The sequence below is a fragment of the Limulus polyphemus genome, unplaced genomic scaffold (assembly GCF_000517525.1).
Source record: "Limulus polyphemus unplaced genomic scaffold, Limulus_polyphemus-2.1.2 Scaffold2015, whole genome shotgun sequence".
In the NCBI taxonomy this organism is placed as follows: Eukaryota; Metazoa; Arthropoda; class Merostomata; order Xiphosura; family Limulidae; genus Limulus; species Limulus polyphemus.
This window is the reverse complement of record NW_013667625.1, coordinates 58,714-71,089: the sequence shown is the minus strand read 5'-3', so window position 1 is coordinate 71,089 and position 12,376 is coordinate 58,714. Positions and strand designations below refer to the sequence as shown.

The 12,376-nt window shown below is 35.4% G+C and overlaps 1 long non-coding RNA gene across 1 annotated transcript in view; it reads left to right on the top strand.

Annotated features, from left to right (window-relative positions):
* Window positions 1-10,863: 10,863 nt before the first annotated feature.
* The window catches only part of LOC106465664, a 23,335-nt gene continuing 21,822 nt past the window's right edge, over window positions 10,864-12,376 (top strand). Inside the window, exon 1 of the long non-coding RNA XR_002612036.1 lies at window positions 10,864-10,971. This is a non-coding gene — a long non-coding RNA (uncharacterized LOC106465664). The remainder of the gene's footprint in view (window positions 10,972-12,376) is intronic.

Here is a 12,376-nt window from a genome sequence, read left to right as displayed (position 1 = left end):
CACGTTGTTACTAGCTTAAAGTAAACCTATTCTTTAATCCCCCATGTTATTACTAGCTTAAAGTAAACCTATTCTTTAATCCACTACGTTATTACCAGCTCCAACAGCGTTTTGTCTGCGGACTTACAACGCTAGAATCCGGGTTTCGATACCCGTGGTGGGCAGAGCACAGATAGCCCATTGTGTAGCACTGTGCTTAATTACAAACAAAAACAACTGTTGCGGCGTGAGGTATTGTTTTCTCTCAATTTTATTTTATGTTACAGCGAATCAGAATTAGGGTAAGGATTTTGAGCATTATATTATTTATTTATTTTAAACGCCATCTATTATAAATTATCATTTTATCGAATAAATTTATTTATTATTCAGAAGAACTGGTGGACCAACCAAGTTGTTAAAGCTATTCAAAAGACTATCTGTGCATAGTCTTCCCTAGTTTTGAGGCCCGGCATGGCCAGGTGGTCGCGGGTTCGAATCCCCGTCACACCAAACATGTTCGCCCTTTCAGCCGTGGGGGCGTTGTAATGTGACGATCAATCCCACTATTCGTTGGTAAAATAGTAGCCCAACAGTTGTTGGTGGGTGGTGATGACTAGCTGCCTTCCCTCTAGTCTTACACTGCTAAATTTGGTACGGCTAGCGCAGATAGCCCTCGTGTAGCTTTGTGAGAAATCCATAACCCTAGTTTTGAACTGATAGACTAGAGGGAAGAGAGGTTTGTTTGTTTTGAAATTAAGCACAAAGCTACACAAAGGGCTATCTGTGCTCTGCCCACCACGGGTATCGAAACCCGGTTTCTAGCGAGGAAGAGAGGTAGTCAATAGTATCCACCGCCAACTTTTGGTTTACTCTTGTTTGACCGAATAGTTGGATATGACCATTAATCTTAAAAGAATTCAATAGTACCAAACTGTTGGAGCGCGTTTTTGCTCCAATGAAACGCGAACCACGAATCCTTAGTTTTATAGTCCGATAACACTAACCACTAGCTTATTGGAACTTCTAAAGAATTACATACTGATAGAATTATTCAAAGTAATAGGAACAATATATAGAAATCACCGAGTTTTCTCACTTGTTCAATAAATATTTTTAAAATATTAAAAAAAATTGAATTAATGCTAGTTGTAAATTGCTTTACGATTAAGTTTCTTCTAACTCACCACCAGAGGAAGATGCACAAGTCATATGTAAAGAAACCTAGCCATTTGATGTTTATAAAAATATAATACAACTTACTGAAAAGTATTCATGTTATTATAAAATAATTGTTATGACTGGTTAACCACTTGCACCATTATACAGTAGTGTGTTATTTGTCAGTCAGTCAGTAGACATTAAAATGAAGTCACATAACGGACGCTTAACGTTGTAATTTGTACTATCGTGACGTCAGTAAAAGGTGTGCATGCCATGAATCACGAGAAGAATTATGCCCTCTGTAGGCTACAACACAGCATGACGTATAAACTTCAAAAGCAAGAAATAAGAATATTTGTTACTCTTAATTTTTGTTACTCTTAACTCATCGCATCTGTCCATAGCTTCTCCAAATATCTAAAGGATTTTACATACGATTTATGTTAGATGTATAATTTTCAAAAGCTGCATACAGGGTTTTTGTTTGTTCGATGAATTTCATGAAAAGCTACTCGAGTGTAGCTAACAGTCCCTAATTTTGAAGTGATAAACTAGACTAGAGGGAAGGCAGCTAATCAACACCATCAACCGCCAACTTTTGGCTTACTCTTTACCAACAAAAAGTGGGATTGATCGTAACATTAGAATGCTCTCATGGCTGAAAGGTCGAGCATCTTTGGTAACAGGATTCGAACCCGCAGATTGCAAGTCGAGCACTCTAACCACCAGGCCTACATGAAGGGAAAAAAGTTTAAGTTTTCAAAAATTTAGTCTCGACTAAACCAATCTGTGTAACTATCAAGATCCTCTTTCTTTTTTAATGTCATTGTGCATTATCGTCATCAATCGCCACAAGATGGCGCTAACAGAAACAAATATGATCAGTACGTCATTATAAAGACAAATGTAATGATTAAAACTAATAAGCATTTACACGACTATTCCAACAGCGACGACAACAACTGGTTATTATTATTATTAGTAGTAGTAGCACAGAATGGTGTCTCTTTTATTGGTTCAACTAGAAACTCATTTTGGATACAGAACACGTTTGATTTGTTACCGCTGAAAAACAAAACAAAAAAAACAAACTTTTTTCTAACCAAAGCAAGTAGAATGACGTCAGAGCAATTAAGATTTTATTTAAAAGAGGTTAGTGAAAGAACTTCCGATGTGAATATCTCATTGACGATTTATCAGAGTAATTTAAGGGATTAACATGCGATGCGTAACTGACAGAAGACACCACTTTTTTACTCAGATCGTATTCTGACATTTCCGAGATTCTAAGAACCTGACACTTTGATGTGTACCGTAAGATCCAATAAAATCTAGTTATTGACTTTACAAGTGTGTAACGCAATGCAGACTTTAAACGTACGGCGGTTATTTTGTTTAATACCCACTCCCTAGTGACTCAGCGGTAAATCTTAGGGTTTATAACACTAAAAATTGGGTTTTGATACCCGCGGTTGGTAGAGCACAAGTAATCCGTTGTATAGGTTTTTCTTAACAGCAAAAAATCAAAAATGCTTACCATTTTTGAGGTTCTAAATAAACACGTAAAGCTGTTGTTTTCGTCAAGAAATATACAAGTATCGTCTTTCAGTGGCAACCGAAATATAAAACCCTATGTTTCTCTGGTGATTTTATTGAATTTCGTAACGTTTTAATATTATACAAAATCCAAGAAACATTTCTTCCAATATAGTCTAGTGAAGTATTTAATCAAGAATTTTTCGATAGTAATGACAAAATTTGATCTGAAATTTTTGAGAAGATACACGCAACAAAATCCATCCAAAGATCATGTTTATATAATTGAATAATTAGAGTTGTTTAAACATTTGTTTAACAACAAGTTAAAGCTTGGAATGGTATATTCTTTCATTGGGGTGTGTGTCTATGAGCCAGACTAGTTTCGGATAATTCCACTCCTCATCAGTGACCCTAGACACTACCATCAATGAAATATCAGACCAAACCAAGCCTTTATAGTAGTGAGGTATCGAAAATCGAACTGGTGTATTTAAGTGTTTTACACTCACAAAAAAGAAATCTATCATTCTATAGGTATTTGAAGAACTTGTAGCAATCCGCCACAATTTAATTTTTCGTATTGTTATCTGACACTGAGCAGCTTGTACATAATTGAATAATTAGAGTTGTTCATGAAAACCCCAAATTGTGCTTTCCTCGCTGAAAAATTGAGCATAAGACAAAAATCCCAAAATTGTTGTTATCTTTGTTTGGGACCTGTAAAAAAAAGTATCTTTGTACCAAATCCCATGTAAATTGACCGAAATACAGCGGATTAAGTGTCATAAACCCCCAAAATTATGCTTTTTGTGTCATCTTGGCTCCCCTGTAATTACTAGAAACGAGAATGTCCAAGGTTTTTGTTTGTCAATGTATGATGCCTGTAGAAAAGTGTCTTTTTACCAAATCCCTCATAAATTGGTCGAAACAAGGCTGACTAATTGACGAAACCCCCTAAAATTATGAATTTTATCTATCCTTTTGACCCTCTAAAATGACTAAAAATGGGCACATCCCAAATTTTTGAATGTATATGTATGGAACCTGTTAAAAAGTATCTTAGTATCAAATCCTATGTAAGCTGGTCGAAGTACAGCGGTGTAATTGTCAAAAAATCCTAAAATTGTAAACTGGTCGAAGTACAGCGGTGTAATTCTCAAAAAAATCCTAAAATTATGCTTCTGGTGCCTCCCCCCCCCCTATAATTACTAAAAATGGTTTGTTTGTTTTGAAATTAAGCACAAACCTACACAATGGGCTATCTATTCTCTGCCCACCACGGGTATCGAAACCCGGATTCTAGCGTTGTACCGCAAACATACCGCTGTGCCACTGGGGAGGGGGGGTAAAAATGGGCAAGTCCACCATTTTTGTTTATAAATGTGTGGGACCTGTATAAAAGTATCTTTATACTAAATCTCATGTAAGTTGGTCAAAATATGGCCGTGTAATTGATCAAAAACACACCAAAATTGGGTGCATGAAAATTTACATTTGAGGCAATTTTAATCTTGATTGCTGTAAATATGACCGCACAGGAGCCCAAAATATACATTTTTGGGTTGTTTGACTTTTCATCACGTAAAGTCCTTATAAAAAAAACTTAATAAAAAATGAAAAAAAAGGTTCTAGGCGTTTTGAACCGGGGTATAACCCTACTAAGTTTCATGTCCATCAGCCGAGAAATGAAGGAATGGTGGTCGATTGAAAAGTGTCTGGAAGAAGACGAAGAAACAATAGAAAAACAGTATATCTCTCTGTAGAGACATAAATTATTTACGACCATTTGTGCCTGATGTATTAATAAATTTTTGTATTGGTTTAATAAATGTGATGATAGATTTATATTTATTGAAGTAATAAGCTACAATAGTGATTCATATAAATTAGAAAAAAAACATGAACACCTATCTTTTTCCCCCAAGAAAAATGTGGTTTCCACAAAAAAACTTCCTTCTTATTATTATGAAAAAGGTGTGAATTAATGTATTAATTATCTATTATTATGACAATGGAATTGACTGTGTTGTTTTGAATGTTTTTTGCTTGTTTGTATTTCTAACAAATTTTATTTTTGGTTCTTTACGAGTCTGTTTTTTATTTAAGTGTTTTACACTCACAAAAAAGAAACCTATCGTTCTGCAGGTATTTAAAGAACTTGTAGCATTTCGCAACAATTTAATTCTTCCTTGATAGTCAGATATTTTCTGACAATTAGTAGTTGTCCGTTGGTTGATTATTCTTAGCCAGGAATACTAAAACTTTCTCATACAACCGTATCGTACAATATACCATAAATATACTGAAACATGACCAGGAGATGCTAAAGTACGCTTTGCAAAATTAGTTAGCCACTATATGTGAGTCTGCGTCATTTATATGCAAATTTAACACATTGAGATATCGTCATAAGCCGATAAGTTATGTGCACTGAAATTACTTATTTCGTCACCAGGGGAAGTCATTCAAGAATAGAAAACCCACAAAGAAGTGCCCATTTTAATATCTTTATTATTTCCTTATTTTGTCACCAGGACCATAGAAAAATTTCACGAATTAACTTATACGTATATCATTTTTTTTCAGTTTACCATAACTCTTTGATGTTCTTAATATAAATACACTGTAGAAATAAGCGGAATGCACCTATTTTAAAGTTGTTTCTTCCTTTTTTTTTTACATTTTGTTTTTCAAAGAAAACGAGACATCTCTTAAATAAAATTTTCTCAGGCTGGTGTATCTGAATTGCAACAAAAATTTCGTGGAAAAGACATTTTATTCCTGCCTGTTCTGTCGGGCAACAGTCTTATGTATCTAGCAGTAAGAGACTTCAATGTCTGACATCCTACCTGAGATGCAGATCAAAACAATACAGACAAAGGTATACATCAGCAATACACAGTATAGCCTCCAATATTATACTTGGCTAAACGCCAAGGTGACATTGACTCCTGCAAAGACCGTGCTTTTTTTAACCCCACATTGACTGTCGTCTCTACCTGTCATAGGAGACGTGATGTCAACGGTGCTCATCACACGCGCGCGATGATAAGCAATCTAGATCCAAGGATTCCAAACTATCTGCAAGTGTCTTTACACACAAGTATTTCTTCACTATGGAACAAAGTTAATGAAACAACTTCTACAAAAGGAATATCTCATACTGGTGAAATATTGATAAGGCCTTGAAAGCACACAATCAACTCCAGGCTGAATTCATACAGATAGAACATGACCCAGGCAAGGTCTGCACTGAATAGCACCTATGCTCTCCACAACATGAGATATGAAGTGGAATGAACTTTGCATCAAGGCCAATCTCAATCATACAGATGAAAATCAAGTCAAAACCTTCATGTGCAGATACGTTGAGTAATGTGACATGAAGAAGATCAAGTTACAGCAGTCCCTATTCACGTTACAACGACACATAATGATTCATAGTTAGTAGTGTTTTCAGCTGATCATCCAATTTTTTGTCTGCACGAATATCAATAATAGCTTTTGAATAAATGTCTACGTGACAAGTCTAAGCACGTAACTATTACCATTATGATTTTGATAAAACAGCGAGAACCTTATCCGATATAATATCAATACCATGGTAATGAAAACGATATGTAAACAAAACAGAGGGAATGTTATTAACACACAAAACACGAATTATACGATTATGGTCGTCGAGAAGAAAATCTTGTTCAGTTTTTACACCGTACAACTACACTAGTGGTAGGGAATGTTATTAACACACAAAACACGAATTATACGGTTATGGTCGTCGTGAAGAAAATCTTGTTCAGTTTTTACACCGTACAACTAAACTAGTGGTAGGGAATGTTATTAACACACAAAACACGAATTATACGGTTATGGTCGTCGTGAAGAAAATCTTGTTCAGTTTTTACACCGTACAACTACACTAGTGGTAGGGAATGTTATTAACACACAAAACACGAATTATACGGTTATGGTCGTCGTGAAGAAAATCTTGTTCAGTTTTTACACCGTACAACTACACTAGTGGTTAGGATCCACTGCTTGAATTCCACCCACTCAGTTGATGAAAAGGTGATGCATTCTTTGATTTGATATAGTTTCATTTTCCAAAGTCTGTGAACTGACGAATATGAACATTAAAATTATTATCGTGAGTTGCAGGAGTGATGTAACGATGATTTCCAAAAAGAAATGAATCTGGTGCTTCTGCACGTTGTTTATATAATGATCTTTTTCGTCATTTATTGACTGTCTACAACACTTCTTTCAAGAAGAAGTAGACTAAAGACTACAACATATATAGTAATTAATAAATGGCAACAACAGTATTTGAGAAAACAATAATAATGACAAAAAAGCCCTTTAGAATAATGTATATAAAAAGACACAGAAAAATAAAGAAACACGACTCTATTAATAATACTTATATTTGCTGTTTGTTTGTTTGTAATTAAGCACAAAGCTACGCAATGGGCTATTTCTGCTCTGCCCATCACGAGTATCGAAACTCGGTTTCTAGCGTTGTAAATCCGCAGATATTCCGCTGTGTCACTGGGGAGGGGGGGGGGCTTAAAAAGACACAGAGAAATAGTAAAAACACGACTCTCTAAGCTAATAATACTTATATTTTCAGATTGGTTTATCATTCTTCTTTACATGCGGTAGAACATCACTGGACTAATGATTAGACGTAATAACGAGGAATGGAACAACGTATTCAGAGTTGAAAAGAACCGTCGAGCGATAGTACATGTTTGTAGCCTTGGTATTGGTGATATAGAAGTGAGGTCATAACTTACTATCTTATAGCGTTCAACAAAATCTTCTGGTGGTTCGCAAGTGAATCACACAAGAAAGCATCTGGGAGTGCCGCTCATCGCCTCCTATAATTTAGAACTATTCACTTTCTACACCTTCTAGTTATACAAATTCAAGCTATCCGCCCTCTGGCGTCATTCTGTAGGACTATGAAGCCATGTTACCTCCTAGATCTCAAACGAGGTCATTTTTTGAACGGACGTTAGGCTCCGCATTTGATATAGCAGATGTAGTTAGGTTGATGTATTATATTTTACTTTACTTTCACTTTTGGGTTCGTGCGTGTTTTTCTTCTTTAAACTTTAAATTGTGTTAAATTTAATGTGTTTTGTCCATGATAGGATTCCTTAATATGAACTCTTTACTTGTTTAAACTTTAAATTGTGTTAAATTTAATGTGTTTTGTCCATGATAGGATTCCTTAATATGAACTCTTTACTTGTTTAAACTTTAAATTGTGTTAAATTTAATGTGTTTTGTCCATGATAGGATTCCTTAATATGAACTCTTTACTTGTTTAAACTTTAAATTGTGTTAAATTTAATGTGTTTTGTCCATGATAGGATTCCTTAATATGAACTCTTTACTTGTTTAAACTTTAAATTGTGTTAAATTTAATGTGTTTTGTCCATGATAGGATTCCTTAATATGAACTCTTTACTTGTTTAAACTTTAAATTGTGTTAAATTTAATGTGTTTTGTTCATGATAGGATTCCTTAATATGAGCTCTTTACTTGTTTAAACTTTAAATTAATATAATTTTAATGTTTGGTATTTATGTATAAACCTTAAATCGGCGTAGCTTTAGAGTGTGTTTTCTATGTATAAACCTTAAAATATTATAAGTTGAATGTGTGTGTGTTTTTCCTTCTATAAACCTTAAATTGGTAGAAGTTTAAAGTGTGTTTTCCATGCTTAGATTTTAAATTATCATAATTTTAGATAATAATTTTATCATAATGTAAAGAATTTCGTATACCTGTTTTTCATGGTTAGATTTTAAATCGTCATAATTTTAGAGCACGTGTTATCAATGTCATAATTTATTTGATTGTAGTTAAGCGTAAAGATACACAATAGGCAATCTGTGCTGTGTGCACCACGGGTACTGAAACCCGGTTATTAGCGTTATAAATCTGCATACTGACCACTGTGCCACTAAGGAGCAAATTATCACAAATTTAGTGTGTGTGTTGTGTGTTATCCATGTTTAAGTATATATATATATTGTCATAACTTTAGTAGGTGTGTGTTTCCCTGTTTAAACCCTAAATTTCCATAGGTAATAGATCGAAAATAGAAAGTATCTAACTTTAGTAGAATTTTTAATTTCTTTTGATCGATTTTTTATAGCTTTTATCTATATTATCATTCTTCACTGTACAGTATTTCTGTTTATTTGGTTATACCACGTTTGTTAATATACTGTCTCATTGCAATCATATTATATCTATCTTAACATTGACAATTCGAAACATTTGTGCATAAAGCCATGTATCTGAAGCCTTGATTTAGGTTGCAGGTTAGAAACAGTAATCTATTTTAGTTCCGTTAAATTTGTTAAGTTAGCCCATTACATTTAACTCAGACAGCAATAATAAACCAGTGTAATTATCTATTTTAATAGTATTAACTGTCTAGTAGGTTTTCGGTTGAACATAATCAGTTGTGTTTCAATCAGCTTTAACTGCAAATTAATCTTAAATGCAAGGCCTAAGAAGAGTCATTCTGCCTACAATGTCACTTATAACACAAGCACGTTTATGTTAGTCCCACCAATTTGGCAACTAGCCTGATGTTCGTATTGTTTTAAGCTGAAATACACTACTATTACTGCAACATTAAACTTGACCTGGTATACAGAGACGCAAGAACAAGCACGAAAGAAACAATAGCTATTTCCAAAATTAAGACTGAAATTCACTGACGAGATTACTTGTAAGAATGTACTTCCGTGTGTATGGAATTACAACACTAAAATCCGGGGCTTAATTGCTCGCGAAGGACAAAGTGTAGATATCTTATTGTGTAGCTTTGCACTAAGAAAACAACAGTTTTTACGAATAATTATACTTGTTATAAGATATTAGTGTTAGGCCTATTACATTTTGAAACACTAAATTCTTAATTCAGTTCCTTAAAGATTTTCAAGAATTATAAGAACGTGTGATAATAGTATTCCAACCATACAGTATTTGTCATATCCACTGCCGAAGACGCGTTTCGCTCAATCCAAAACTCTTCAGGCCGATTGAGATACAACAAACACAGCAATGGTCAGAACACTATTTATATATATATATAAGCTATATGATACCACGGCAGTTGTTACAGTGTGTACGCCTTTTACAAGCCGGTGAAAAATGACGACAATTTTTACGTGTCATAAGACACTGGTATTGGGCCTGTTACAATTTTAAATATTACATTCTTAACCTAGTTCCATAGGGATATTTTCAAGAACGAGAAAAACGTATAATAACAGTATTCCAACCACGCGTCGTTGTTAATGGATGCGACAAATATAGTGTGGTTGAAATACTATTATTATACACTCTCCTAATTCTCGAAAAGCTCTAAAGGACTATATTAAGAACGTAGTGTTTAAAAATATAATAGGCTTAACACTAATGTCTTATGACAAGTATAATAGTAATCATTCTTCGTCGGCTTGTAAAAGGAAATAGGAATAGCCGAAAGATATTGAACGATGGCTTCACATAGGTGTGTTTGTTTGTTTGTTTTGAATTTCTCGCAAAGCTACACGAAGGCTATCTGCGCTAGCCGTCCCTAATTTAGCAGTGCAAGACAAGAGAGAAAGCAGCTAGTCATCACCACCCACCGCCAACTCTTGGGCTACTCTTTTAACAAAGAATAGTGGGATTGACCGTCACATATAACGCCCCCACGGCTGAGAGGGCGAGCATGTTTGGTGTGACGGGGATTCGAACCCACGACCCTCAGATTGCGAGTCGAGCGCCCTAACCACCTGGCCATGCCGGGCCATCATATCGGTTTGTAAACATTCTAGACAAACTATTTGGAAAGATACTTAACTCATTAAACATTCTAGACAAACTATTGGGAAAGCTACTTAACTCATTAAACATTCTAGACAAACTATTGGGAAAGCTACTTAACTCATTAAATGAGTTAAGTAGCTTTCCCAACAGTTTGTCTAGAATGTTTGTAATGATATTGCATAATCCCTGACCGAATCTATTCCATGAAGTTTTCCACGTGACAAACAATACAAGAGTTCACACTGTGTGAACGAAGATTAGTTGAATAAAATTTCCAGGAAATTTTACATATAAAAATTTACAGCATAGTGTTTTTCTTTGAAGAAACTTCAGCCCTTCACACGTTTGAGAGTTGTAAGAGTATCGTTATGTTGCATAACTATAAGTTTACTGAAAATCAATGCTCGTGAATTTATGTCTCTGATGTATGGCCTGTCTCCCCAGGGTCTGGTAAGTACTAAGCCTTTTTGAGAAGTCATATAATAAGTAAATCATCATTCTTATGCAGCAAGAGGTTGTACTCTGTGTTTGGCAAAGCTTACTGTTATTGATTGCCACCAGGGTGTAACAGAAGAGCGAGGAAGCCTGCAGCGTGTCTTCCGAATAGCTAGCTGCATACATGGTTTGATATATATGCTCTAGCGCGCGTGTCACTGTTCCTGAACTCGGTAATTCCTCATAGCAATTTTGGCTAATTCTAGTTTAATAGGCGTTTGAAATGCACAGCATAGCATTCAGCACTGTACTGAGTATCAAACTGAACTATGTTTGGTTAGGAAGAAGCAGCACAGCGAAAACAAAACTAACTGAAAGTAAATATCTTGAATAATCAAGAGTGATTGTTGTTTCGTTTAGGTGATCGAAAAGTTTTAGCGAGATGCAAGTTACCTTCTAAACACACTCTCTGATTTCAGCAACTTAATTAAATTGATGTTTATGTTTATGCTTGTTTCTTCGTTGTTTTGCAAAAAGATGCGATGTGAACCCGAAATTTGGCATTATACGCCCTCGGACTTATCAGTGAGCCACTTGGGGAAGCTTTAGTTTGGTTGCTGTTAAACATACTGCTAAATAATACATTGTCTGTGCTCTGTCTTTCACGGGTATCGAAACCCAAATTTTAGGGTCGTAAGCCTGCAGACTTTCCATCGAGACATTTGGAGAAGGGTGATTACGTTAAGGTAATACAAAATTACACATGACCACCCGTTAAGCACAAAGTTGCAGTAGAATAGCTGTGATGTGCCAATCACAGGGATCGTAACTAGAATCTTCCCACTTAGTTTAGCTTACCACTTAGCTTAAAATTAAGTAATAGAAAATTATACATGACCACTTGTTTAGCGCAAAGCCGAAATTAACTAGTGAACTGTCTGTGCTGTTCTCATCACAGGTATCGAACCTCGAGTTTTATTTCTATATAAGCTTTCAGGTTTCTCACTGAGTCACCTAAAGGGTTTAAGTTTAAGTAATACGTGACCACTTTTCATACGCGACAATCGCACTTACCGTAAGGGTTTCCCAGTCGATCAAACAAGTATTTATGTTTTTTTTTAATAATTTTCGCGCAAGGCTACATAAGGCTGTCTGCGCATAGTCGCCACCAATCTTGAGTTTATAGATTAGAAAGAAGGCAGCTAGTTAAAAATACTTACCACCAACTCTTCTCTGACCGGGCCAGGTGGTTAGGGCGCTCGACTCTCAATCTGCGGGTCGCGGGTTCGAGTCCCCGTCACACCAAACATGCTCATCCTTTCAGCCGTGGGGGCGTTATAATGTGACGGTCAATCCCACTATTCGTTGGTAAAAGACTAGCCCAAGCGTTGGCGGTGGGTGGTGATGACTAGCTGCCTTC